Source organism: Eptesicus fuscus, chromosome 14 (assembly GCF_027574615.1).
Source record: "Eptesicus fuscus isolate TK198812 chromosome 14, DD_ASM_mEF_20220401, whole genome shotgun sequence".
Classification (NCBI taxonomy): Eukaryota; Metazoa; Chordata; class Mammalia; order Chiroptera; family Vespertilionidae; genus Eptesicus; species Eptesicus fuscus.
Window position 1 is genome coordinate 27,400,821 of NC_072486.1, and position 27,818 is coordinate 27,428,638.

Below are 27,818 nucleotides of genomic sequence, written 5' to 3' on the forward strand. Positions count from 1 at the left end.
CAAATGATGATCACATGTGTGCTCATGCAGCCAAAATTTTATTTAGCATTTTATGAAATGATGCAAAAGATTGTGTGCATATTCAACTTTCCAAAGTGAATGAGGATCCTGTTGGTGGATATCAAGATATCAAGACGGTCCTGCCCCGTGCCATGCATGTAGTTAGGGGAAAGTACTCATATCTGTGCACAAGTAATTAGGTCCTTTGCAGAACAACATGTGAACAAATACAAGTTCATATACACTCTCTGTAATTCCATGTTGAGGTGATACTGATAAAAAGAATTAGGTGGAAAATTTCCAAAACAAAGTTGGTAAAAACAACTTAATTTCATGGAGAAGAAGGGAGAAAGCATTCTAGTGTGTGCAAGGTCATGGAAGTGGGTGCAACACCTTATCACAGTGCATGTGGTAGAGTATATTATTATTATTATTATTATTATTATTATTATTATTGGTATTAACATTCCCATTTGATAATAGAAGATGGTTGGGCACAGATAAAATACAGGATATTTTGAGAACAGTTTACGTTATGAAACACTGAAACTATATATATTTTTAATACATGCGAGTACTCCTAGGTACTTCTTGGACAACAATGAGTAGAAACTAAAATATATTCTTAAAATGCTTACTTCACAAATATTGCAAATGACAGGACAAGGAGCCTCCTTATTCCCCTGGAGCACAAAACCAGAAAGGTGGTGGGTTTTTTTCTTTTCATCATTAACAATATTTCCTGAGGGAGAATATAAACTTCCAGCCTGTGCCAGAATTCCACGTTACTACCCGAATTCAAAGATTAAGGGTGTGTTTTGCCCACACCCTACATTTTTGGGAACACAAGCCCTGCCATTATGTAAGGTCTACTGAGAAGGATAACATGACTCTTCTCTTCATGGGAGAGTCCGAATTCTGATCCATAATATATTCCCAATGCACTTTGTCCATTAGCCAAAATGACATTAGGTTACACACATCTAGCTCTGTACCTGCTTCTGTAAATGGTAGCATACAAGACAGAAACAATCTCTTGGAATGACCAGTATATTTGTTTCAAACATCTACAGAGCCATGAAATGGGAAGGATCCAGAAGAAAGGAGTAGCTGGTTTTTAAATATGATATAATTTCCCTCCTAGACCACTTCTGGGAGCCCAGTACCCTGCTTTATAGTATGGGCCTTTGTTGAGGCTTATATTTCCCACCTGTATTTCTTTTTCTTTTTCTAGCAACAGTCTGTCTTTGTGCCAACTCCTAAATAACCATAAATTTTGTTCTTATAAACCTTAATGAATGCTTGGCCAAGATGCTGTAACTATTGGCTTCCACATTGGAGCATAAATGGAAAGGGGGCGGGGGGTGGGGGGAGTGTGCACTGTGAAAAACTGGATAAAATGGAAAAAAGATCACAGCAAACCCAAAGTCGCAATTTGCCTTTAATGTGAAGGAGGCCTTGTTTTCACGGTGTGGCAGCTTTCAGGGGTTTTAATCTCAAAGTGGCTGATCAATTTAAGGTAAGTGGCAGGCATTTGGCCTGGTTCCCAGGCTTTGCTTTGCTGCTCTGAGAAAAGAAAGGATTCAGTCAGACACACAGACAACAGGCATCATCAGCGGCTCCCACATTCCAAGCATTTTAACACAGATTAGGTTGGCATGATTCTACTGTTTACTGAAATCTCCTAGGTGTTGCATTTTTCCTTCTTCTTGCCGTGGTTATCCGAGATGGTTTTCTCAGGTCAGGACCTTCATATGCCAAATAGCTGGCAGGGCTGGGGGGAAAAGAAGAGCATGGGTCAAGACTTCTGAGTAAAATGCTATTTTACTTGCTCACTGCAAAATATGAGACTTCAGACAGCAGGTAATTGAGCACTGAACTTTTTGCCTTAGGCGTACATTGAGACAGGAACTGTTTTACATGCATTCCTGGGGATGGGGGGCGCGCAAGATAATTTCTTTAACAAGGACAAACTTAATTCAGCTAGAAATGCTCTATGGATTAACAGGGTGATTTGTAGTTATTTTCTCTTCAGATGCTATAAGCATGAGCCGTGCAGATCTGTTGAGTAATATTGTAACCAATATAATCCATTTTTAATTAACATTTTCACATTAAATATTCTTTATTTTTTTCAAAAACAGTTACTATCAAACAGGTTCTTGACCACTTTTTCATTTTCTTAGCAAAAGTGAATTTTCTTAATCCATTTGACCTATAAACTAAGTTAAATAAAATCTGCATTCAGTTGCTCAGGCCAGAAAAAAATGTATAAGTTGTCTCTCATTGTTTTGGTTCTATCATTGCTGTACAGAAATTTTATTTTTAAATATATTTTTACGGTTTTTAAAGATACTTTGTCTTATTTTAATATAGTCAAATTGATCTTTTAATTATCCTTATGACAAATTTACTCATTTTTTTCTATCTAGAAATTGTATCAAAATTAATAACTAAGGATTTTTAAATTTTTTCAGCTATTAAAATTTTCAAAAGTAATGTCAAATTTTATACTCACTCTACCCAGAAATGCTTTCTTAACATTTCATAAATTTACATTAACATATTACTTCCAAAGCTAACCTTGTTGCAATTGAGTAATTTATATTTAAATTATGTATTCTTATCTGTAAGGGTTAGCTTAGAAATGAAGGCAATTATATGTACTTATTTTAATTTCAATTGCTGTATATGCAAATGTAGTTTTTAAAAAAATAATATATGACTCCTCATTGATTAAAACAAAAAGGAAATTGCCCAGTCGGTGTGGCTCAGTGGTTGAGTGTTAACCTATGAACCAAGAGGTAACAGTTTGGTTCCAGGTCAGGGCACATGCACAGGTTGGAGGCTCGATTCCCAGTGTGGTGCGTGCAGGAGGCAGCCAATCAGTGGTTCTCTCTCATCATTGATGTTTCTATCTCTCTCCCCCCATCTCCCTTCCTCTCTGAAATCAATAAAAATATATTAAAGAAAAAAGGAAATAAATGAGAAGCTGTTAGCAGCCATCCTTCTGCTGCTGCTTGATGTGTCTTGAAGACATGTGATGCATGGGATGCCTGGAAGTGCAGCAGCCTTTGGCACCCATGACAGAGCTAGCCTAAGAGAACAAGCTAGCATGCTGGGGCTGGCAGACTGGCAGGATGAAGAGAACATGGCTCTGATTGAGTCACAGAACCAGCCATCCTGGAACTACCCTACTCATGACTACTTCTTATATGAGACTGGAGGCCTGGTGCACGAGATTCGTGCACTAGGGTGGGGGGGTCCCTCAGCCCGGCCTGCGCCCTCTCGCTGTCTGGGACACCTTGGGGGATGTCCACCTGCTGGCTTAGGCCCAATCCCTGGGGTCAGACATCCCTCTCACAGTCCGGGTCTCTCACAGTCTGGGACCACTCGCTCCTTAATGCCCGCCTGCAGCGGAGTCAGGAGAGACTCCCGCCACCACCGCTGGACTCACCAGCCGTGAGCCCGGCTGAGGGCTTCTGGCTGAGCAGCGCTCCCCCTGTGGGAGTGCACTGACCACCAGGGGGCAGCTCCTACATTGATCATCTGCCCCCTGGTGGTCAGTGTACATCATAGCAACTGGTCATTCTGCCATTCGATTGATTTGCATATTACTCTTTTATTATATAGTACTAGGGGCCTGGTGCACGAAATTCGTGCACTGGAGAGGGGTCCCTCAGCCCAGCCTGCCCCCTCTCACATACTGGGAGCCCTCAGGGGATGTCCTACTGATGGCTTAGGCCTGCTCCCCGTTGGGAGCGGACCTAAGCCACAGTCTGGCCTCCCTTTGCGGGAGGTGACCGGGCTGATCAGGGGAAGGCGCCAGCTCCATCACCCCGCTGCTGCAGCCACTGCCAGTCACCACAGCCACCAAGGTATTTTCATCAACATGACTCCAGTCCCTTCACCATGAAAAAATGACAACTTTCTTTAGGTATTTTCAAGATGTGTCTTTCATAGGATATGACATTTCTTTCTTTATTTTTCTTTTTATCCTCACCTGAGGATATGTTTCCATAGATTTTTTTTCCCCCTTCCCTCCGATCCCAGGCTCAGCCCCTGCCCCTCTGATTGCCAGCTCGGGCCGCCCAGGCTTTAGGCTTGTGCAGGGGGCCCCGCCCCTCCCATTGCCAGCTGGGCCCCTTCCCAAGCCCCTCCATTCGTGGACTCGGGCTGCCCAGGCTTTAAGCTTGGGCAGGGGGCCCCTCTGATCGCAGGCTCAGCCCCTTCCCAAGCCTCAAGCCTCTGCCCAAGGCTTGAGGCTTGGGAAGGGCCCACCCCCTGCCCCTCCAATGGCCAGCTGGGAGTGACCTGGGTGCCGAGGAGGTTCCCGGGACCCAGGTATGTATGCAAATTAACCACCATCTTTGTTGGGTTAATTTGCATACTCACTCTGATTGGCCGTGGGCATAGTGGAGGTACGGTCAATTTACATGTTTTTCTATTATTAGGTAAGATAATAAATTCCCTTTTCTTCACTCAACAATATTTATTGAGCACTTGTCATGTAGGATGCTCTTGGTGCCCTGTTCTAGGTTCCTGTAATATTTCAGTGAACAAAATATACAAGACCCCTGCCCTTGTGGAACTAACATTCTAACCAAGAGAGATAATAAACCAAAAACATAAATAAGAAAGTTCTATAGTATGTAAGGAAGTAGTAAGTGGGAAAATGTAAAAGTGGAGCATGACAAAAAGGGTCAGGAGTGAGGGAAGAAGTTTTGGTGTTGAATAGAGTAAGGGTTGGTCGACCTCACTGAGAAAGTAAGATTTGCACAAATGTTTGAAGGAAATGAAGGAATTATTCTTTTAGCTAATAGGAAGGGTGGGGGATATTTTTATTATTGTTTAAAGTCCTCTAAATGAGAGAGAAAGGTGTGGAGGGAGAGAGGGGTAGGGGGAGAGAGGACTAGCTTTGGAACATATCTGATGCCAGTTCCACTTCGGTTCTTCCTAATTCCCAGAATAGCTAAAATTAAAAGGTTGACAATACCAAATGTTGTCAACAGAATATAGAGCTGCCAGAAACTCATGCAATGCTGTGGGACTTGGTGTAACTACTTTGGAAATTTTGTTGCCAGTGAAGTTAAGCATATGTTCAATCTGTGACTCAGCAATTCAACTCATAGGTATAAATCCAAAAGAAATGCATACATATGTGGACTCAAAAATAGTTACAAGAATATTCTTAGTACATTATTCTTAATAACACTAAACTAGAAGCAAACCAAATGTCCATTAATAATAGAATGGATAAATAAAGTGTGATATATATATATATAATGGAATACCGTACTACAATGAAGAAAACTATTTCTATGTGTAACAACATGGGTAAATTTCAAAAAGATTCACTACTACTACAGACAGTCCTGACAAATTGTTAGTATTTTAGCTAATACGTTAGGAACTCTTACTATATGCCAGTACCATACTGAGTGCTTGCATTCATTAGCATATTTAAGTCCCCCACCAACCCTAAAAGATAGATATTACTACCTACTTTACATACGAGAAAATAAGTTGAGAAAATAAATGTTCCCAATGTCATTTGGGAAAATTCCCAATCAGTATACTTCCTTACATTTAAAGAAACCAAAAGTTTGGTGTAAGCAAAAAAGAATGTATTACAAGGTCATTGTATAACTCCCAGAATTGCCGGCATGGCCGGGTGAGGACTCAGCAGTCATGAACAATACCCCAAAGCAAGTCATAGAAAGCTAGCGCGCAGCATTGGACAGTGTGACCCACTCTGCCAGTTCGGGAAGTTAGACATGGCCACCAGCAGAACTGCCGCTGCTCTGCTGGAGCTTGCTGCACCCTCTGTCACTGTTGGACCTGCAAGGATGACTCTCAGTGCCACTGCACCAACCATTCAGAGCATATGACCCATGGCATGGGGCAAAAAACAATGACGTGTGCACATTTTCTAAAAGCACAAGTCTGGAGGTGACACGCAGGGATTCAAACCCAGTCGGGTTGGTTTCAACACCCGGGGGCTCCACTACTATGCTAGACTGGATCCAAATGCATGATACTACTTTACCATTTTAAGGACCAGGTGAGTCAAGCAAGTATTAAAATGCGCAACAACAGCTTCATGCCACCATATCATATAAACCAGAAAGCTTCAACGATTTGTTGCTTGACTAATTTAGAAAACAGAATGAAAAATTGGGCTTCTGAAATCCCCAAGTGCTTTCATGGAGGCAAGAGGGAGGACCTGGCCTGACAGCTCATCCAGAGCCATCACCACACCATGTGACTCAGATGGGTGGTGGGAAAGGGGGGCCAAGTCTGAATCACCAAGACCACATCCTGCCCCTCCCTCATTTTCCCCCCTGGAAGCTACCCATCAACCTTCTTGCTGAGATCTCCACCCAGAGCATGGAGCTCAGGTATTTGCAGCAAATGTCTGTGAGCCTAGGCAGTCCCATTTTCCAGCAGCATTTGGCCCTGGTTCTTTCAGTGGCATCTATGTGTGAAGTTGACTATGACTAAGTGTGAAACTGATAGTTTGTGCATGAAGACTCAGCTCAATTTGGGTTGTTTGTTTATTTTTCACTATATTTTGTGGACACAAACTAACATCACATATACTTACCTTGAACAACTTTTTAAGCTTATTTAAACTGAAAGAAAATTCTTAAACACACAATGTCAGCTAGATAATAACTTGGGAGAAATGTGTTCTTTCTGAGAACTGTCCCATAGACACATATTCATTATAGCCAAAGACTAAGCAGGCATTTTATCCTGCTCTGATTCATCTGAGAAAAACGTGTGGTAGACAGTTCAAAATCCTCCCCCATTTACTTTCAAATAAAGAATAAGAAGAAAGGTCTTTTTTTTTTTTTTTTTTGGTAAATGCAATTTAGTTAAATTAGTATCTGTTGGGCTTTTGTTTTGTTTTGTTTTATTTGGGGTTTTTATGGTTCCCACTGAGGACAGTATGGGAGTTAGGATTAAAAAGCCTGAGATAGTCAGTGCATGAAGGAATGTGAAAGTTCAGACTGAGGAGTCTGAACATTCTTCTGTAGGCAGGAAGTAATTCATAAAGGTTTTTAAAATCTAATTTACTTTTTTAATGATCTTTAAGTCAAATATAATAAACAGAAAAGTACAGAAATCATATGGAAATTTAATTTGCAAAATTTGTGCAAGCACCACATGTGATGGGATGGAGGTAGTAGCTAATACTATGGTGGTAATCATTTTTGCAATTTATAAATGTGTGAACATTAATAAACAGAAACCTCACTTAAAATGGAGTCTGTAGGCTAGAAGAGAAAACTTTCATGCACATATGACTCAATGCACAAAACTTACCCCAACAGGAAGAGATGCTACATTACACCCTCAGCAAGAGGAAGATTTCTCCTTGCCCAGTAACAGCTCAGCCAATGTGAACTGCCATAACTCTGCCAATGAAAAGGCACTACAAACTTTTGGTTTCCTCAAATGACCACTTCGTTTACAACAGCTCCTCCCAAGTCCATAAAAGAGTGTTCCTCTCCTTTGTTTCTCTGGACTTGCATGTAGTTAGTCATTTATACATAAAAGGAAAACGGCTGGACTAAAGGCAGCACTAAAAGACTGAATTTTAACATGTGCCATTAGACCACATGTCCTAAATTGCCATACTTTATTGTTCTCAAATAAACTCATTTTGCTGGAGAAATATCTATTTGTGAAAGGTCAACAAATATATAAAATCAACATGTTATACACTTTAAACTTATACATGTTATATGTCTATTATATCTCAACAAAGCCCAGAGGCAAAGAGAAATAGAAGACTTCCAGCACTTCAGAAAGTTTCCTAGTGGCACTTTTTAAAGTATGAGACTAGAGACAAAGCATAAAACACGTGTTTAGCTTAACAGGTCATTACCATCAACGTCAAAAAGTCTAAGATTGCCCGGCTGTCATGGCTCAGTGGTTGAGTGTCAACCTATGAACCAGGAGGACACAGTTCGATTCCCTGTCAGGGCACAAACCCCAGTTGTGGGCGCGATCCCTAGTAGGGGGTGTGCAGGAGACAGCCAATCAATGATTCTCTTTCAAAATTGATGTTTCTATCTCTCCCTCTCCCTTCCTCTCTGAAATCAATAAAAAAAAAATGTTTTCTTAAAAAGTCTAAGATCAACAGCATGCCAGGAGTTTCCTGAATTCATCTTCCCAATCACAATACCCTTCATCTTCCACCCAAGATAATTATTTATTCCCTTGTGCTTTTTTTATGGTTTTATTACCTAGGTATGCATCCCTAAGTCAGGTAGTTTAGTTTACCTTTTTTGAATTTTGTTTAGAAGGAATCATACTTTATTATTTCTTTGGATTTTGTTTCTTTTGCCCAACAATATTTTTGTCCATCCATGTTGATGTTTGTAATTAATAGTCCATTTTAAGTGAAGGACAGCAGTGTGGCCAGGATTTCAGCATTGGCTTAACATTTGCCAAGATATAAGTCTGAGTAGAATAGGCACAAGAACAGAAATCAGCATAGGAATGAAATGTTGGTTTAACAGCTAAAAATAAATTAATGTAATATATCATATCAATAGAATAAAGGACAAAAACTCACATGATCATCTCAATAGATGCAGAAAAATCATTTCACAAAATCTAAAACCCTTTCATGATTTTTTTTAAAGCACACTAAAAAAAAAAAAATAAGAAAGGGAACCTCTTCAGCATGATAAAAGCACATCTATGAAAAACACACAGCTAATACCTAATACCTATGGTGAAAGACTGAATATTTCCCCTAGGATCAGGAACAAGATAAGGATGTCTACTACTGGAGGTTCTAGGTGGACCAATTTGGGATGTGTGTTGGGGGAAGAATAAAAACAATGGCTCCAGATTTGAAAGAAAGGATTAAAAATATCTCTATTTACAGATGACAGGATCTTATATACAGAAAATCCCAAGGAATCCACCGAAAAAAGCTACTAAAATTAGTGAATGAGTTCAATATAGCTGCAGGATACAAAATCAGTATACAAAAATCAGTTGTGTTTCTATACCCTTATAGTGAACAGTCCAAAATAAAATTAAGAAAACAATTCCATCTACTGGAGCATAAAAAAAAATACAATACTCAGAAAGAAATTTAACAAAGAAAGTACAAACTATGAAATGTTGGAAGAAATGAAAGACATCTCATTTTCATGTATTAGATACTATGGTTACACCCATGTTCATGGGCATAATCACCAAATTGATTTACAGATTGAACTCAATTTCTATAAAAGTCCAAAGTGGCATCTTTGAAAATTTTACAAACTGATCCTAAAATTCATATGGAAATCCTAGGGATCCAGAATAGACAAAAATACAAAAACAAAAACAAAAACAAAAACAAATTGAAATAAAGGAACCGTTAGAGGACTCACACTTACTACAAAGACACAATAATAAAATGATAATGAAATTGGCAGAAAGATAGACATATAGATCAATGAAATAGAATTCAGAGTCCAGAAAAAAAGCCTGTATTTACAGTCAATTAATTTTCAACAAGAGTGTCAAGACCATTCAGTGGGGAAAGACTAATCTTCTCAGCAAATGGTGGGACAACTGGATATCCACATCCTATATAATAAAAGTCTAATATGCAAGTTGTCCCCTCGGGCAGTCGTTCAACTGAGATTTTGACCATTTTGACTGGGAAACCAGGAGTTCGGCCACTCACTATGACGTGCGCTGACCACCAGGGGGCGGCATGGAACATGGTGGGCATCAGCAACGTGGTGCTGGCAGCGGGCGGCAGTGGGATGCTATCAGCCCCGATGGGTCCTGAGGAAAGCAGGATGATGGTGGGATGGTGGAGCAGGTGAAAGGGCAGCACCAGGCCAAGGAGGGTGTGAGTGGGGGGTCTGATCACCCAGCCAATTGCCCCACAGATGGCGACCAGGGGCAGGGAGCAGGGTTGCCACCTGGCTCCCAGGCGCTAGGGGAGCCAGGCTGGGGGCCCAGTCCCAGTCGATCGCCCCACAGTTGGGATGGTGGAGCAGGAGAGGGGGCGGTGCCAGGCCAAGGCAGGGTGCCAGGCGGGGCTGCAGAACTGCAAGGCTGGGGGCACGAGCTGGGGCTGCAAGGCTGGGGGCGAAAGCTGAGGCCCAATCTCTGCAGGCCACCCCGAGGGACCCCACCTGTGCACGAATTCATGCACCTGTAGGCCTCTAGTGTAAAATAATGAGTTTGGACCTTTGTCTCACAGCATATAAAAAATTTAATTCAAAATGGATCAAAGACCAAAATGTAAGAGCTGAAACTATAAAACTCTTTTTTAAAAAGCCTACGTTTTTATGACCTTAGATAAGGCAGTGGTTTCTTAGATATGACATCAAAAGCATAGGCAGTAGCTCAGCCAGCATGGTTTGATTCCCAGTCAGGGCATATGCCCAGGTTCCAGGCTCAATCCCCAGTGTGGGGCAATCCCCAGTGTGGGGTGTGCAGGAGTAGCCAATCAATGATTCTCTCTCATCATAGATGTTTCTCTCTCTCTCTCTCTCTCTCTCTCTCTCTCTCTCTTTCTCTTTCTCCCTCCCTCTCCCTCTCTGAAATCAATAAAAATATTTTTTATAAAAGCATATGCAACAAAAGATAAAATAGATTACATCAAAATGGAAAAAAATTGTGCTGTAAACATTACTATCAAAAAAAGTGAAAATAAAACCCACAAAATAGGAGGAAACACCTAATAAGAGATCTATAATATATAAGAACATTTATAACTCAATAATTAAAAGATAACCTAATTTTTAAATGGGCAACAGGTCTGAATAGACATTTCTCCAAAGGAGGTATACAAGTGGCCAATAAGAACATGAAAATGTTCAGTATCATTAACCATGATAAATAAAAATCAAAACCACAATGAGCTACCACTTTACACCCACTAGGTTGGCTATAATAAGCAAGACAATAATTGGTAGGATATGGAAAAATTGGATATCTTATACCCTGCTGGTGGCAATGCAAAACAGTGTGGCTATTTTGGAAAACAGAATGGCAGTTCCTTAAAAAGTTAAACATAAGAGTTACCATGCAATCCAAAATGCCACTCCTACGTATAAACCAAGGAGAAATGAAAACATATGTCCTGGAATGTACATAGCATTAGTATTCACAATATCCAACAAGTGGAAATAATGCAAATGTCCATCAGTTAATGAATGTGTAAATAAAATATGGTATATCTATACAATGGAATATTCAGCAATAAAAGGGAATAAAGTACTGATTCATGTACAACATGAATGACCTTTGAAAACATTCTAAATGAAAGAAGTCAGTCACAGAAGATCATAATAGTGTATGATTACATTTATATAAAATGTCCAAAATAGGCAGCTTTATAGAAGCAGAAAGTAAATTCCCTAGGGCTGGGTGGGGGTAGGGTTGGGGAGAAATAGGGAATAACTAGAAATGGGTACAAAGTTTTGGGGGAGTGATGAAAATGTTCTGGAATTAGTAGAGTTCGTTGCACACCTCTATGAAGTGTGTGAATATGAATTATATCTCAATAAAGGTGTTATTTAAAAAAAAACAATAAAATTAAGTTAAATACTAGATGGCAGAAAGACTGCCCAGCCTTAGCCCCACAGTGAGTGGAATGGGGTAACTATAAAGGTACACTATTGTTGGGTATATAAAAACTGGTTAACTCTTACTAGTACATCAAGCCTTTATATAAAACCCAGAGACTTCTGAATTTTTCTCCTACAGCATCCTAACCTCTAATTGGATTCAATATAATACAACTCAGTATACCCGGAGCTTTGGACCATTCTCTGGGAGTTTTGGCAGACTAGAAGACTAAACAAGATGATGTATTAAAGTCAGAGATAGGCTGACCTTTTGGATGGAGGTAGTAGAAAAGCTAAAGGGCGGGGGGTGGGGGGGGGGGGAAGAAGTCTCAAACAGTTTCAGCCTCTGAATTGCAGCTGTATCTACAAGCCAAGCATAGTTTCAGTATTCACTACCCACCGAAAAGGTTGTTGTCAGTAGTAATGATTGTGTGCCTACTGCATGCCACACGCTGTGATAGGGGCTGGAGACATAGCAATGAGAAAGGCAGGTTCTCTGCTTCTGAGAGGATCCCAGCTTGAAGAGAAGCGAATAATCACAGTAAAGTAATAGATAAATGCCATAACTGGACTAAGTGCTGTAGGAGCAGAGAGGAGGGAGCAACTGACTTTGCATGAGACAGCTTCCTGTGATGGTGACCTTCCAGCTGGGTCTTGGAGAATGAACAGAAAAATGCCTGCAATGCCCTCTAGGCATTTTTGCCATACATATAAAATTCTTCTTATGCTAGTAAGCCAGTATTTATATTCTACCCTTATCTAAAAACCAAACAGAATTAAATAAACAACCAAAAGACACTGAATATGCTATAAAGCTATTCAGAGGATAATAGACATGAGTATGTGGCTTGTGACATTTACAGGCAGGCATTCTTTATCCTGCATTTTTTATAAAAACACAGATAACTAAGAAAATAATATACTGTCGATCCTAAATTATCTGCTAATAGTTTTGTTTTATTTTGTTCTATCAAACAACAGACCCATCTATATATATAAAAGGCTAACATGCTAAGTGTCCCTCCCACCATCCGACCGGTCGCTATGATGTACACTGACCACCAAGGGGCAGACGCTCAATGTAGGAGCTGCTGTGATGAGCACTTGCCATTTACAGAGAAACGGCAGCATGGACCTGACGCCAACAAGGTAACACTCGGCTTCCCCCAAGTGGGACACAGGCCCCGCCACCACCCCAGAGTGACACCCCACCAAATCGCAGCCGACATTACGGAGACCCCAGGGTGCAAAATGTGGTCCACAGTCCAGCCCAGCCTGGAAATGGTTGCTGTAGGTGCCAGGTAATAATATCACATAGTAACACCTGGCTTCCTCTCCCTAGTGACTAGCCTCCATGGAGTTTCTTTATAGCTAGATGCAAACATTTACACTTTAACCAAATGTCTGTGAAGCGTTTTACCATGCCTCATCTCATTTGATCCTCACAGAAGTCCTGGAGTAGGTAGATAGAAGACTCGGTGGAATCCTATTTTCTTTTCATTAGCCGGAAAATGGAGATTTAGAAAGCTTAGAAACTTGACCCAACTGAAAAGAAGTAAGAAATGGTGGACCTTGAAAATGACTTCAGGTTTTCTCACTGCGCAGAATATAGTCAAACACTGCTGCAGTTAAATATTTTTCCCTTTGTTCTCCCTGCGTGATCTACAATAATAATCTGCTTTGGGTTGATATTTACTGCTGTGTTGCTGACAATTACCTGAAAGAGAAGTTGGGGTGCTTCACTGGGCTGGAAAAAGTTTAGCTAAATCAGAAAGCAGGTCTAATTAAACAAGTTTATTCTATATCTATAAAAGGCTAAGTTGACTCGCGCATGTGCAATATATATAAAGCTCTCGCTGGCGCCAATCACCCGTGTGTGTTTTGATCGTGTTTTTGATCGTGTCATTGTTGATCGTGAATTTGGTCGACACTTCTATTATAGAGAAAGGGTGAATAGCAATATTAAAATATTTCTTCTAATTAAGTTCCTTTCAATATGCATGAATTCGTGCACTGGGCCACTAGTGTCTATATGAAAGACTGGGCTGAAGCACAAAATGATTTAATTATAAGGATAGAAGCAACTCCAGTATGTGCTATGTGCATCTCGACTTTAGGCCTGAATGGGTTTAATTACTCCTGGTTTAATTTTTTTTTCTTTTTTTTAAATATATTTTATTGATTTTTTACAGAGAGGAAGGGAGAGGGATAGAAAGCTAGAAACATCGATGAGAGAGAAACATCGACCAGCTGCCTCCTGCACACCCCCTACTGGGGATGTGCCAGCAACCAAGGTACATGCCCTTAACCGGAATCGAACCTGGGACCCTTGAGTCCGCAGACCGACGCTCAATCCACTGAGCCAAACCGGTTTTGGTATAATTTTTTTTTTCTTAAAATAGTTTAGAAGGATTTTCCACAGCTTCCCTTGATAATCTGACTTTTGTCATCCATGGTCTTTGATTAAACAAAGTGTAGTTTTAATGTGCAATTACTCAGAAAAACAAACTGGCAGCCCTAAGGAATACTAGGATGGGATTTCTCAAAAGGTTGAATTCCTCTGAAACAGAAGCTTATCAGCAAATGGCCTGTAAACCAATTTTGGTCCCCAAATATTTTACTCTATCTCTGAATGAGCAAAGTGCTTTTATCTCAGTATGATTTGTCAAGCAATTACAATGACACCCTACCATTTGACTTCCAGACTGACCATCTCCTTTGTGACAAAATTGAAATTTCTCTTGTCAGTTTAGTGGAAAAGGAACAAAACTATGATAAAAGGAAGAAAACTTTTATTTTAGAAAAAGAAATTATTCCATCACAGAAGACAGTTTTCTTCCCTTCTACCCTTGGACTTTATTGCTAATGTCCTAGGGAAAAACAAGCACTCTTTCTCACCTCCTATGCCTGGTTACACTTCAAATTAGCAAAATAGATTTCCTAATTCTTTTAAATTAAATGTTTCAATGATCTTACCCCACCTCACTGTCCAAGAGAATTTGGCTTTGGTAAGCTAAAAACAAACAAACAAAAAACCCTACATATTGTTGAAATGCAGGAGGAACTTTGAAGGTATCCAGAGGTTCTTGAAAGTGTTTTTCCCCAATATAATTTTCCAACAAAATGAGAGTAGAACAGTCTTGGACTTAAATTAGTACTGAAAGTTTACAGGCCTTCTACTAGTGACATATAGTAATTTCTTCATTGGAGGCCAACTGAGTCATTGGTTTTATGTGAACAATTTCCTAGCAGGCATAAAAGCAGAATGTATTTCTTCTCAAATGAAAGGTCAATTGTATATGACAGCCTAAGAATTGAACAGAGAATTGGGGTGGAGGCTCAATCAGAGATTAGCAAGCCTCTGTCCATCCCCCCTCCTCCTAATTCTGTCCCCACCAGCCTCAGACACTAGCCAGCTCTAGACTAACCATTTCCCAAAGGTTCAGGAGCCTTTGAAACCTGAACCTCTCCCAAAGTAAATACAGATCAAGAAGTTTGTCCATCCTGGCCAAATCCTTCCAGAGCCGTGGTCGGCAAACTGCGGCTCACAAGCCACATGTGGCTCTTTGGCCCCTTGAGTGTGGCTCTTCCACAAAATACCACAGCCTAGGTGAGTCTATTTTGAAGAAGTGGCGTTAGAAGACTGGTTTAAAAAAGTTGGCTCTCAAAGGAAATTTCAATCGTTGTACTGTTGATATTTGGCTCTGTTGACTAATGAGTTTGCCGACCACTCTTCCAGAGAGACGAGAGAGAGACTCTTCCTCTGAGTCCATGGCTCCTTGGTGACTATTTTCAAGTAGGGTTTATCCCAGCTGCTACTAATTCCAAAGTCTGTGGAAACTTCATAAAGTCTTATAGTGAGACCATATCTGAGAAACAGTCAGTCCAGATCAGGTGTACCCTTCCTGGATAGTTTCAGGGTCCCTCGATCCATCACTCACTTTTCAGCAAGCTTACAGGGTGCCAGTCGCACTGTGCAGTGGGAAACTGCTGGCTGTAAAGAGCCCATCAGAGAGCTGCTCAGCAGAGTGACCAATGGCTAGAGGTCTGGACCCAACGGTATGATCTTGGGTAAGCCACATAACCTCTCTGTGCTTCAATGCCTTCATCTATAAAACGGGATACTAGTACTTACCTCATAGCTGATTCTGAGGAATGAATGAGTTAGTACATCTAAAAGTGCTTGGTAAATTGGCCAGTATAGCTCCATTGGCTGGGTGTGGTCTCATGCACCAATAGATTGCTGGTTTGATTCCCAGCCCAGGTTGGCGGCTTGATCCCCAGGAGAGGGCATACAGGAGGCAGCTGATCAATGTACTCTCTCATCAATGTTTCTCTCTTCTCCCTTCCTCTCTTTCTAAAAGAGCAACAAAAACTTACTCTTTTTTAAAAAAAGAAATTGCACTTAACTAGGCTTCACCTTTTATTGGATTTCCTTAGATATCTGGCTATAATATGATAGTATTGGGGCACATATTTGCTTACTGTTCAAGAGCAACTATTCAAACACTTCTCAAACTGGTCTTAACAGAAGATTATTCTAGGAGATGTTAATTAAGTGTACCAGAATTTTTTTCTGCAGCAAACAAATTTATCCATTAAACAAAATTTGATTGATTTCTTGATTCTAGGACTTCTCAGTCTTTCATGGGATATGTGCATGATATGTGCCTTTGGTATGCAAGGTTTACCAAGTGTAATTAAATGCAGAATCCTTTGTACTTAGAGTTCTGGTATATTCACTAGCTTCCCCAGACTGTGTTCCAAAGGGGATGCTAGTGCATGTTAACCTGGAAACTGACAGGAAGATCATTACATCAACTAATATTTAAGTCCTGCCTTCTAAATTCCTTATTAGCTTGAACAAATTATATCACACTGAAAAAAATATTCATAAGTGTGGAGATTTCAAAGACCAGTAAAATCAATAGGTTGCCACCATTTTATCTTGCCAAGGAAGATCATTAAAATAAATCGTCATTTATTATTACCGTTCTTTCATAAAAGAGAAACATTTAACAACCAAAAAGTGAAGAAATAATAAATTTAAAAGTAAAGGTCAATTATTGAAATTGAATATATTCCAATGTATAAAAAGTGTACTACATTATTTGTATTTTTGTCATTTTGCCTTGTATGAGATAAGAAGAAATAAAAGGTATCCAAATTGGAAAAGAAAAAGTAAAACTGTCATTATTCGCAGATGAAATGATACTGTACATAGAAGACCCTAAAGACTCCATCAATAAATTATTAGACTTAATAAATGAATTTGGCAATGTAGCAGGATACAAAATTAATACCCAGAAATCTATGGCTTTTTTATACCAATAGTGAACTTACAGAAAAAGAGATTTAAAAACAATCCCATTTACCATTGCACCAAAAAAAATTAAGATACCTAGGAATTAACTTAACTAAGGAGGTAAAAGACCTGTACTCAGAAAACTACAGGACACTGAAAAAAGAGATAGAGGAAGACATAAACAGATGGAAGAACATACCATGTTCATGGATTGGTAGAATTAACATAATTAAGATGTCCATACTACCCAAAGCAATCTACAGATTCAATGTACTCCCTATTAAAATACCAATGGCATATTTCACAGACCTAGAATAAACTCTCCAAAAATTCATCTGGAATAAAAAAATACCCTGAATAGCTACAGCAATCCTGAGAAAGAAGAACAAAGTAGGAGGGATCTCAATACCAGATATCAAGCTATATTACAAAGTCACTGTTCTCAAACTGCCTGGTAGTGGCACAAGAACAGACATATAGACCAATGGAATAGAATAGAAAACCCAGAAATCGACCCAAACGACTATGCTCAATTAATATTTGACAAAGGAGGCAAGAACATACAATGGAGTCAAGACAGTCTCTTCAATAAATGGTGTTGGGGAAATTGGACAGATACATGAAAAAAAAATGAAACTAGACCACCAACTTACACCATACACAAAAATAAACTCAAAATGGATAAAGGACTTAAATGTAAGACAGGAAACCATAAAAATACTAGAGGAATCCAAAGGCAGCAAAATCTCGGACATATGCCGAAGCAATATTTTCACCGATACAGCTCCTAGGGCAATGGAAACTAAAGAGAAATAAACAAATGAGAGAAAAACTTCTTAGTCTGTCATTTGGGAAATACTGATGTATACAACAGCACACGGAGCTCATCAAATTAACCCTGCATATTTCAGATATCTTTTATTTTGCAAAAAATTGCTTCTTTCTTTTTCATTGGTCCCATTGGTTACTGTTATAGGTTCCTACTTAACTGAATGATTAACATACAGGAATGGGCAAAAGTGGGTTTACAATTGTTCATATGCAAAAAGACATACAGGTTATGATTATTACAATAGCTTTACTAACAAAAGACTGTCACAATGGCACAGTGCACTTAGGTACAATCTCATAAATGCTCAAATTGCCAACCTTCCTAGAAATAATAGTATAAGAACAAACTGTTTTGTGTACTCACAACTGTCAACTTACTTTTGCCCACCCCTGTGTCTATGTCTGGATATTATTACCATGCAGAGAGATGGTGCTTTTATCTTGTTGGTACGTTAGGAACACTGTGGCGGGTGGAAGGAGGGAGGGTCAGGGCCACTCCAGGCATACCACGGCCCTGTAAACACATATCCATGCCTCTCTGGGCATTTTCTTCAAACTTACAACTATATCCTCTGGAAATTAGTAAAGGAACGCCCTCTCTTTCTCAGACTCTTCTCTGAATGTATCTCACTTTGCCTTAAATTATGACATGGTTCCCCCTTGAGGAGCCTACAACTCTTAAGTAGAAGTTGTTCATTCCCCCGACTCCATCTGGGTTAGAAGGAGGGGCCAATGTCTTCTTCATTCTCTGGTACTATTTCCAGACATTTACTGCTTAGGCACTCTCTTTCCTACTCCAGGCACCCCTCCCCTGGCTCCTCTCCGACTTCTGCTTTTCAGGCTTCTTCACTATCACTTCCAATGTGGCATTCCTTGGTCTGCTCTCAGTCTCTGCTCCTTCTCACTGGATATTCTCCCTCAAATATCTCACCCAGGTCCAACGTATCAGTTACCATCTATTTACTAATCAATCTCAAATTTTAATTTTTTGTCCGAAACTCTTTTCTGGGCTTCAGACCTATACGTCCTACTCCTTGTCCTCCTACGCATATCCCACAGCTTCCTCAAATTCAGCTCTTTTTTTTCCTTCCCAACCCTGTGTTTGCTATCTCAGACACTGCACCATTTTCCATCCAGCCAAAGCTAAAAATCCCATTTTTCCTTGAGATCAGTCAAATTTACTTTCCAAACATCTCTAGAAATCTACCGGTTTCTCTTTTTCTGGACTTGCCTCGGTCTCATGCAAGCCACCATCATCTCTCGCCTGTATACCTGGAACCCGCCCTTCAGTGTGTTTTCCATTCTGCAGAGTGATCTTTCTAAAACTCAAATCTGATTACAACACCCCCAGGCCTGAAAACCTTTCATGGCTTCCCCTACCCAAACACTTTAGCACGATGGCAGAGTCCTCCTGATCTGTCCCCTGCTTGCTTCTGCAGCCTTGCTATCTCCTTTCTATACCCGACAATTCTCAGGGTCTTAAAGAAGCCACACTCTCTTCAGACGCGAGGCCTTGCATGTGTTGCTCCCTTTTCTGAAACACTTCTCCCCATCACACTCATACACCATCTACCCCACATCTCTCTTCAGCATATTTTTTTTTTCTCTTACCTTAGGTCTTAGCTTGGATAACTCTTCCTTTGGGAAGTTTTCCCAGATGTTTCAACCCAGAATTGAGTATTGAGGGTGCACCTCTACAGGCTTGTGAGGTGAGTTGTGAGGAATAAAGAGCCAGGGTGCTCCGAAGGAATGAGGCCTGACCCACATCCCCTTTCCTGTGGCTACCCACCTGGGGAAGCTGCAGCCTGGTGAACGAGGGCCAACCAGTCCTGATCAGAGAAAAGTGGCAGGTGGACACTCAGGTATAGCGAGGGAAACCCACCTGCCAGTCTTTCCCAAGTGCAAATGGGTAGACTGTCTCCTGGGTGATCTTTTCTTTTCATGGTTAAAAGCTCAGACTCTGAAGTTAAACTTCTAAGGTTCAAATCCCTGCTTCACCATTTGTGAGCTTTTAGACAGGTTAATTAACCTATAGAAAGAAAATCAGTATGGAGATTAAATGAATTAATAAAGATTTCAAAGCAGTTCCTGGCACTTAGTAAGTGCCCAATGAAAGCTAACTATTATTATTACCACTCAAAGCAAACTGATGTTCTCAATTTTCTAAATACAGTAAACTTGAAGAATTTTCTATGAATTTAGAGCAGGGGTCAGCAAACAAAGCCAAATCTATTCTGCCACCTGTTTTTATAAATAAAGTTTTATTGGAACGCAGCCATGCCCTTTCTTTGACATATTGTCTATGGCTACATTCATTCTGCAGAGTTGAATAGTAGTTACAGAGATGGTAATGAGTCACAAAAACTAAAATATATATTCTGGACTTTTATAGAGAAAAAGTGCCGACCCCTAATTTAGAACGTAAAAGTGATAACTTGAAAGAGATTAAATGAAACTATATTTATAAGAATAGGTACCCTATTATAAGGTATAAAACTTGATTATTCCTAAGGAAATCTTATCACTCATTATTCATTATTGAGAAACAAGTGTAAAATATGTTCTCCTTTATCCATATCCCACCTTTTTTTATTTTTGTCAGGACTAAAAAGAGAAGACTTAACATAGTATTTCAAATATGAATTTTAAAGATGAAGAGCCAGAAAATTCCCTTTCACTTGGGTTCTGTATGCACAACTTTGATCACAGTCTGTCTTGATCAAGTTAGACCAGTAGGTTAGAGAAGGGTGCTACTGAAGCCAGAGTAAAGACTTTGACCCTTAACTGATTTCGGACATTTTGTTCTGTACAATGACCTTGACTGCAGACAAATAGCTAATTGCAGTCAGCTCTTTCACCAAGGCATGCAGGTGATCACAAAGTTATACCCAGGGGCACTTCAGCCCTGGGTTCAGAAACATCCTGTTTACCTACGTAGATGACTTGTTTTCATGGAACGTACTATTACGTCTCTTCAGAGAAACACACGGGTTGCCAGAATTGGGGCTTATCTGATAGGTGAGTCAGATGGGAGATAGAAGAATTATTATACTTCTGAAAAGCCTCTCTAGCAGCAATCTGCCTATCCTTGTTGCAATGTTTCCCCTACCTTTTCTTAGTACTTTCCTGAACACTACTTGCACTGACCTTCACTTGGCAAACCTGGCTTTGTTTTCTAAGTCCTGATTTAAACATGGCCACCTGCTTCTGCTCTCCATCTTTCCTAGATGCTCCCCTTCATATTTATATTCAAACCTGATCATTGAACCCTGAATCTCTGTTACTTACTCTGTTACTTGATTTAGGAGAGACATCAAAGTCTTCCAATGAAAAGAGCCCATGAGTGCCAAAAGGATCAAATGTGGAGGTCAAGTACTGAGTATTGTATTTCCTCACTTTGTATTGTAGTAGCATCGCATTCGTGATCAATCTGCAATAAAATCTTCACATGGGTTACATGTATGGAAAGTAGGCATTGGGGGAAATGCTTTCTTTCTAAAAAACAATGTCCTGTCCCTTAGCCAAGCACACTTATTTTAAAGAGTTGGTATGCAATTAATGTATTTGAAACACATGACTGATTAAAAATAGCAGCACTGTTAAGTTCTAGCTTTGTTCTTTTGCCAGTTTTGAAGTTCCATGAGAGCAAAGGATTTAACGATCATAGTAACAAGATAAAACTAAAGCTTATGTATGTTTGCCTGCTTTGTTTCATTGAACATGTCCAAATCTGCATATGTAATCCAAATCGGGGACTGCTACAGGCATACATTCTCAGTTCCGTAGGTCATTTATAACATTTACATCACTCAAAGTTTTCTAATATATTTTACATTTAACTCTCTTTATTAGATGCACTTGTTTTCAATGGAACTGGACTTGATAATAACATAAAGCATAATTCAGAGGGTGGCTAAATAAAATAAACCTTTCTTTTTCAAGCTTACTATACCCTAAACTTTATGCTTCTGAAAATTCATTTGACTCTTATTCTCTAGAACAAGTTTCTTTTCAGAAAAAGAGGGGGGAAATGCTTAATCTGTTAAATTTTATTGGTTTGGGTTTTTTATTGTTTTGTTTTGTTCACTTCTCAAAAGCCATTTCTGCCTTGCTGATTCATGAAACCAAATGTATCAAAATATTTATTTCCTGTGCTTCTATACCCCTAGAAAAATTAAATAAAATAACTGTATTAATGGGTTCAATTAAGAATTTGTTGAGGACTTCACACTTACCCAAATGTGATTCTGTTGTCTTTAGTTCAGACTCTTAGACTGAACGAATGATGGAAAAAAATATTTTACCCTGTCTCCAATCCAGTCTAGACTCCATCCTGTCATTCTCTTTTCTCTCTTCAAATTCTCCCTCTTCGTTCTCTCCTTTCTGGCTATAAACAGGCTTACCTTTCTCTGATTCTAAAACGTTTAAAATAAATACATAAAAATAAAACAAAAAGTAAACTGTTTCTTCTATGCTCTCTCTCAATTTATAATCCTCTCATTTTTTAACTGACTTACTCCTTAAAATGGTAATCTCTACAGCTGATCATTACTGCCCTGCGTCCAATGAATTCTTCCAGTTTGATGTCTTCCTCGCCATTCTGCAGAATGATTTTGGTCCTCTTCCTCGTTAATCTGTCTATGGTATTTGACCTGGTTGAACACTCCCCCGTGTTGGGAGGGTGCCTCCATCCTTTGGGCTTCATGTTTTTATGTGAAGCAAAGGCCACTAGGGTAACACTTTCTTTACCCTGCACAGGGAAGGAGCGGATGTTCTGTTTTATGAGTTTGGGAGAAGGAGCAGACTTCGCTTCCTCAATAACAGGGAATGGTTTAAATACATGGTGATTGATGCACATGGCGGAATAGTGCTTCCTCGGCCTCTTGCTTGCATGAGAACACACATTCTTCCTTGCTGTCCTTGCCTGCCCTAAAGTAGTTTGGAGGCTGTCACTGACTGACCCTGTTAGACCTTACAGTTCCATTAGCAAACCTGCTTAGCTAACAGACCTAAAGGCACATCCTCTCACTTTTATTAATAATAAAAGTGGTTGTTTTGTTCTCCATTTGTCTCTCTCAATTGGTCCCAAAGTCCATAGGATAGATAGGTGTTTTCTGTTGGCCCCTCTCCCAACACTTCAAAAACCGGCTCCTTCAACCTCCTCTTGTGGCTTTCACATCTTTCTTCTCCCTTTGCACATACATGTAGATGCTATATTGTAGCACAAATTACATTGCATTTTATATTTTTCTAGTTATAAAAGTAATTCTTGCTAAAGAAAAGGTTTTAAGTAAAAAAAGTACAAATATAAATGTAAAAATTCATCAATTTAGAACCCAGAGAGTTTCCTTTTAACATTTCCTTTAACATTTCCTTTCTTCTAGTCTTTTTTTTCTAAGGGTATAATAAAAAAATATATATTTTTTTCAGCATTAGAATAAAACATTATATACTCTTGTGTCCTGTTTTATTTTTTAAAAAATTATAGTGTACATTTTTTCCTATCATTAAACAATCTTCTAAAATGTGACTTTTTAGTGCCTACATAATATTCCATTTTATGGATTTATCATAAATCACTTAAACAATTTCTGATTATTGAACAGTGTTCCTCTTTTTCACTGTTAAATATACTAGCTATTATTTATTCATGATTATTACATGCCAAGAACTATATTATATCTTTTTACAAATGTTGCCTAATTACTTATCACAACAATCCAATGAGGAAGTGATGTTATCACCATTTTACAGGGAAGAGAATTGAGGCTTAGAGACTTGCTCAATGCATACAGTTAACTGGTGGCAGAGTTTAGTCCCTGGCCCATCTGCCTCCAGTGCATGTGCTCTGAATCACCTCTCTATTTTCCCTCTCCTAGCACATAAATGATTGTAATGTCAACCATTTAGAACACTTTTTGATCACGAAAATCTATCCTTTTTCAATATAAAAATCAGAATATCAGATAAGCACACATTTTTTAAAAGATTCAATCCTTACATTCTCAAAAATAAAATAAAGATGAATTAAGAGCTAAATATTTTAAATATATATACAATCTGGAAGATAATACAAGAAAATATATTTGTAAATTTAATAGTAAAGGAGGCATAAACTGCAGAAACAATAAAGGAAAGGATAGACACATTTACAGAACAAATTCAAACTCTAACAAAACACACCAATCAGTGGACACTGGGTGGTTTAGGCCTCCCAGAATCTAATTACCCTCCTTTAAGCAACAGCCGATTCCTATTTGGCCATCCACCCCTCCCCCACTCTCAGTGTGGTTCCAGGGAAGTTGATTCCACCTCTGGTTCCAGGAAGGTCTGATAATCCGTGCTCAGGTAACAAAAGCAACTCACTACCTGACAGTGATTGTTTCAGAAACGGACAGAAAATTCAAGTCAGAAATAATCAAAGTCAAATTCAATTGCTGGCTGTGCTTGACTTGTTGAAGTACATTTTTCCTTCTTCCCCTGGTTCACTCACTGATGAATTTGTATTTCTTATGACATTGCTTGGCATATAATAAGCACTTAAATATTTGTTGAATGAATGAACTGAGAGAAAAAGAAGCTAAGTCTTAGATGACATAATTTAAACCCTGTACTTAAGTAAATTTGTACTTACCACTGGTCCATCCCTGGGCTTTTTAGCTAAATATAAACCAATACATTTTCATTTTTATTTAAACCAGTTTGAATAGACTTTTCTGTCATTTGCAACTGCTATGTTGTGTATGTTTGTGTTTCCCTAAAATGCATATGTTAAAATCCTGACACCCAAAGGTGCTAGTTAAGTGTGCTTTTTGGGATGTGATCTTGTGAGGAAGGTGGAGCCCTTGAGAATGGGATTAGGGCTTTTATAAAAGAGATCCCATTGATCTTTGCTGTTTTATATAGCAATATTAATTTTGATTTCCCCTTGTATTTACTCTTCCTATTGTTCTTTTTTTGTTTTTCCTGCATCTCCTCCTCCATTTATTTATTTATTTATTTATTTATTTATTTATTTTTCTTCTTAGTGTAGGGCAGCTAGTGGCAAGTTCTCTCAATTTTTATTTGTCTGAAAATGATTTATTTCACTTTTATTTTTAAAGCATATTTTCACTAGCATAGAATTCTAGATTAGTATTTTCTCCCCAACACTTGGAAGATATTCCACATTTCTTCTGTAGTGCACTCTTTCTGTTGAGAATTTTAATTTTTGTTCCTTTAAGGTAATACACACTTTCCCCACCTCTGACAGCTAAAAATCTAGTTGCTTTTTATTTTCAGCCATTTCACTAAGGTGTATGTAGTTATAATTTTCCAAGCATTTATCCTCCTGTCATTCTGAGAGCTTCTTGAATAAATTTCATTGGTTTTGAACACTTTCAGCCATTTTTTCTTACTTATTGCTTCACCCATTCTTTTTCCAGTCTCCTTCCAGAGGTTAAGACATTTTCACTCTGCCTCCTACCTTTCTTATTCGATTGTTTTTTATATTCCTTTTTTTTTTTTTTACTCTATGTTACATTTTGGATTTTTTCCCCCTACCTACTTTCTTGTTCTTTATTATTTACTTCAACTGTGTGTAATCTGAGGTTATTAATAAAATAATTAATTGATTAATTACTTTGAAGAGTTAATTAATTAACTAAAAGACATTCCACAGAACCCCTAGCCCCTTCAACTCACATGGTATATCCTCACATAGGATACAAGAAGTTTGCTACCCGGAAAAGAATCCTCACCTGGCTATGCTGGCACCCTGATCTCAGACATCAGCCTCCAGAACTGTGAGAAATGGAATGCTCCTCAGTCTATAGTATTTTGTTATAGCAGCCCCAATAGACTAAGACTGAAAATTGGTGCCAAGAGTGGAGTTGCTGCTGTAACAAATACCTAAAACTGTGGGAGCATCTTTGGAACTGGATAATGGGTAGAGGCTGTACGGGTTTTAAGGTACATGCTAGGAAAAGCCTACCTTACTGTGATGGGACCAGAAAGGGCAGTTCTGGGGAGAGAGCTGAGGAGAGCTGTAGTGAAAGCTCCAGTTGGCTTCGAGAATACCCAAGTGTTTGTTAACAGAATGTTGATAGAAATATGAATGATCAAGTTCATTCGGTTGAGGTCTCAGACAGAAATGAGAAACATCTTTCCTGCAAGAAAGACCATTCTTGTTATAAAGTGGGAAAGAGCTTAGCTGAATTGTGTTCCTGTCCTGGTGTGTCATGGAAGGTAAAACGTAAGTCATGAAAAGTGGGTACTTGGCTTTGAAGAAATTTCTAAGCAAAGTATTGAAGGAGCGGTCTGGTTTCTCCTAAATGCTTATCGTAAAATTCAAAAAGAGAGGAATGATCTAAATGTAGAATTGTTCAACAAAAAGAAAGCAGAATTTTAAGAAAATTCCCAGCCTGTCCATTCTGGAGGAAATAAGAGAGCTTGTTTGGGAGAGAGTATAGAGTGTGGCTGAATTTGTTATGGAGATTGATGTGGACTGACCATCTCAGCAGGAGACAGGAGCTCTTCTCAAGGTAATGAATAAATTGGTTGGACATCTATACAAGAAGCCAGAATCTATTGTTCAAAACAATGGCAAAATAACCTCAAAGGCATTTCCAACTGGCCCTACCATCACAGGTTCAGAGTATAAGGACCTGGGGAGCAAATTGATCTCAAAAGAGGGGCTTTTGGCTGCTTCACATTGTAGGCTTTGCTCCCAAATGCCCCTGCTGCACTCCTCAGGTGCTGAGGAAGGGGGTCAAGATGGGCAGTAAGCCTTGGTGGAATCCCTGCAGAATTGAGTGGCTGAGCCCTGAGGGCATGCATATTGCCACTTACATTTGGATTCGGGAAGGAGAGGAGCCACTGCCAGAGTTCCCACTAAGGCAATGACCAGAGGAGCTGTGGGGGCAGGGCCACCTGAGACCCCAGCCCCAGAGAGGGGCAGGCACAGGCACCGGACTCCAACCTGTGAGAGCCTGCTGCCTGGGCTGCACCCTGTAAAGCTGTGAGGGTGGGGTCACCCAGAGCCTTCGGGACCTAACTCACACCCTAGTATGTCCAGTGGGTGGTACCTCTGCCCCCATGGTCCTTAAGGTTTTGGACTTGATTGGAAAATATGAATGCCTCACCCATATCTGATTTAGAGGAGACTTTGGACTTAGGCTTTTGAGTTGATGCTGAAACAAAATTAAGACTTTGGGATTGTTGGGATGGAACAAATTTATTCTGCATTGTGAGAAGGACATGAATTTTTTGGGTGATGGGCAGAGATGGAGGGTTGGAATTCTGTGGTCTGAATGTTTGCTCCCCCCAATTCATATGTGGAAATCCTAACCCCAAAAATGATAGTATTAGGAGTTTGGGCCTTTTCGAACTGATTAGGTCACGAAGTCAGGGCCCTCCTGAGTGTGGTTAATGCCCTCACAGAAGAGACTCCAGAGAGATCCTTTGCCCCTTCACATGGAGCACATAGTAGCACCACGGTGCCAGGTATGAGCCAGGGAGAGGGCCCTGGCCGGACCATGCTGGCACCTGGATCTTGTACTTTCCGGCTTTCAGAACTGTAAGAAATCAATTTCTGTTGCTCATAAGCTACCCTGTCTGTATTAGTTGAACAAGCTAAGACACAACCAGGAGTGTTAATAGATACAACCAGGTTCAAAGTTAAATGACAAAGAGAAAATACTTGCTACATCTGTAACAGACAAAAGAACATAAAGGACTTTTTCAAATTAATTAAAACAACTACCTAATAGAAAAATGGGCAAATGAAATAGGCTGTTTATAGAAGAAATATGCCTATGAAAGAGTTCAACATCATTAGTAACCTAGGAAATGTAAACTAAAACAACAATGTGCTATAATTTTAAAATATAATCAGCAACATTTTTAAGATTTTTATAAGATCCAATATTCGTAAGAATGTAAGCAGTCTCTTTTCTATAATGTTGGCAAGACAGCAAACTAATAAAGCCTGGTTTAGAAGACAATAAGGATTATCCATCAACATTTTAGATGTGCATACCTTTCAATCCAGGACTTCTACAACTAGTTAGTCCTTGAGAAGCACCCATGTATATGCCCAG

The 27,818-nt window shown here is 39.4% G+C and overlaps 1 long non-coding RNA gene across 1 annotated transcript; it reads right to left on the minus strand.

Moving 5' to 3' along the window:
- Positions 1-1,433: 1,433 nt before the first annotated feature.
- LOC114234366 (uncharacterized) lies at positions 1,434-27,818 on the minus strand. The gene is made up of 4 exons (XR_008558107.1): positions 27,758-27,818; positions 21,028-21,169; positions 19,622-19,768; positions 1,434-1,774 (listed from the first exon to the last, which is right to left on the minus strand). It is a non-coding gene; the product is annotated as an uncharacterized LOC114234366 (long non-coding RNA).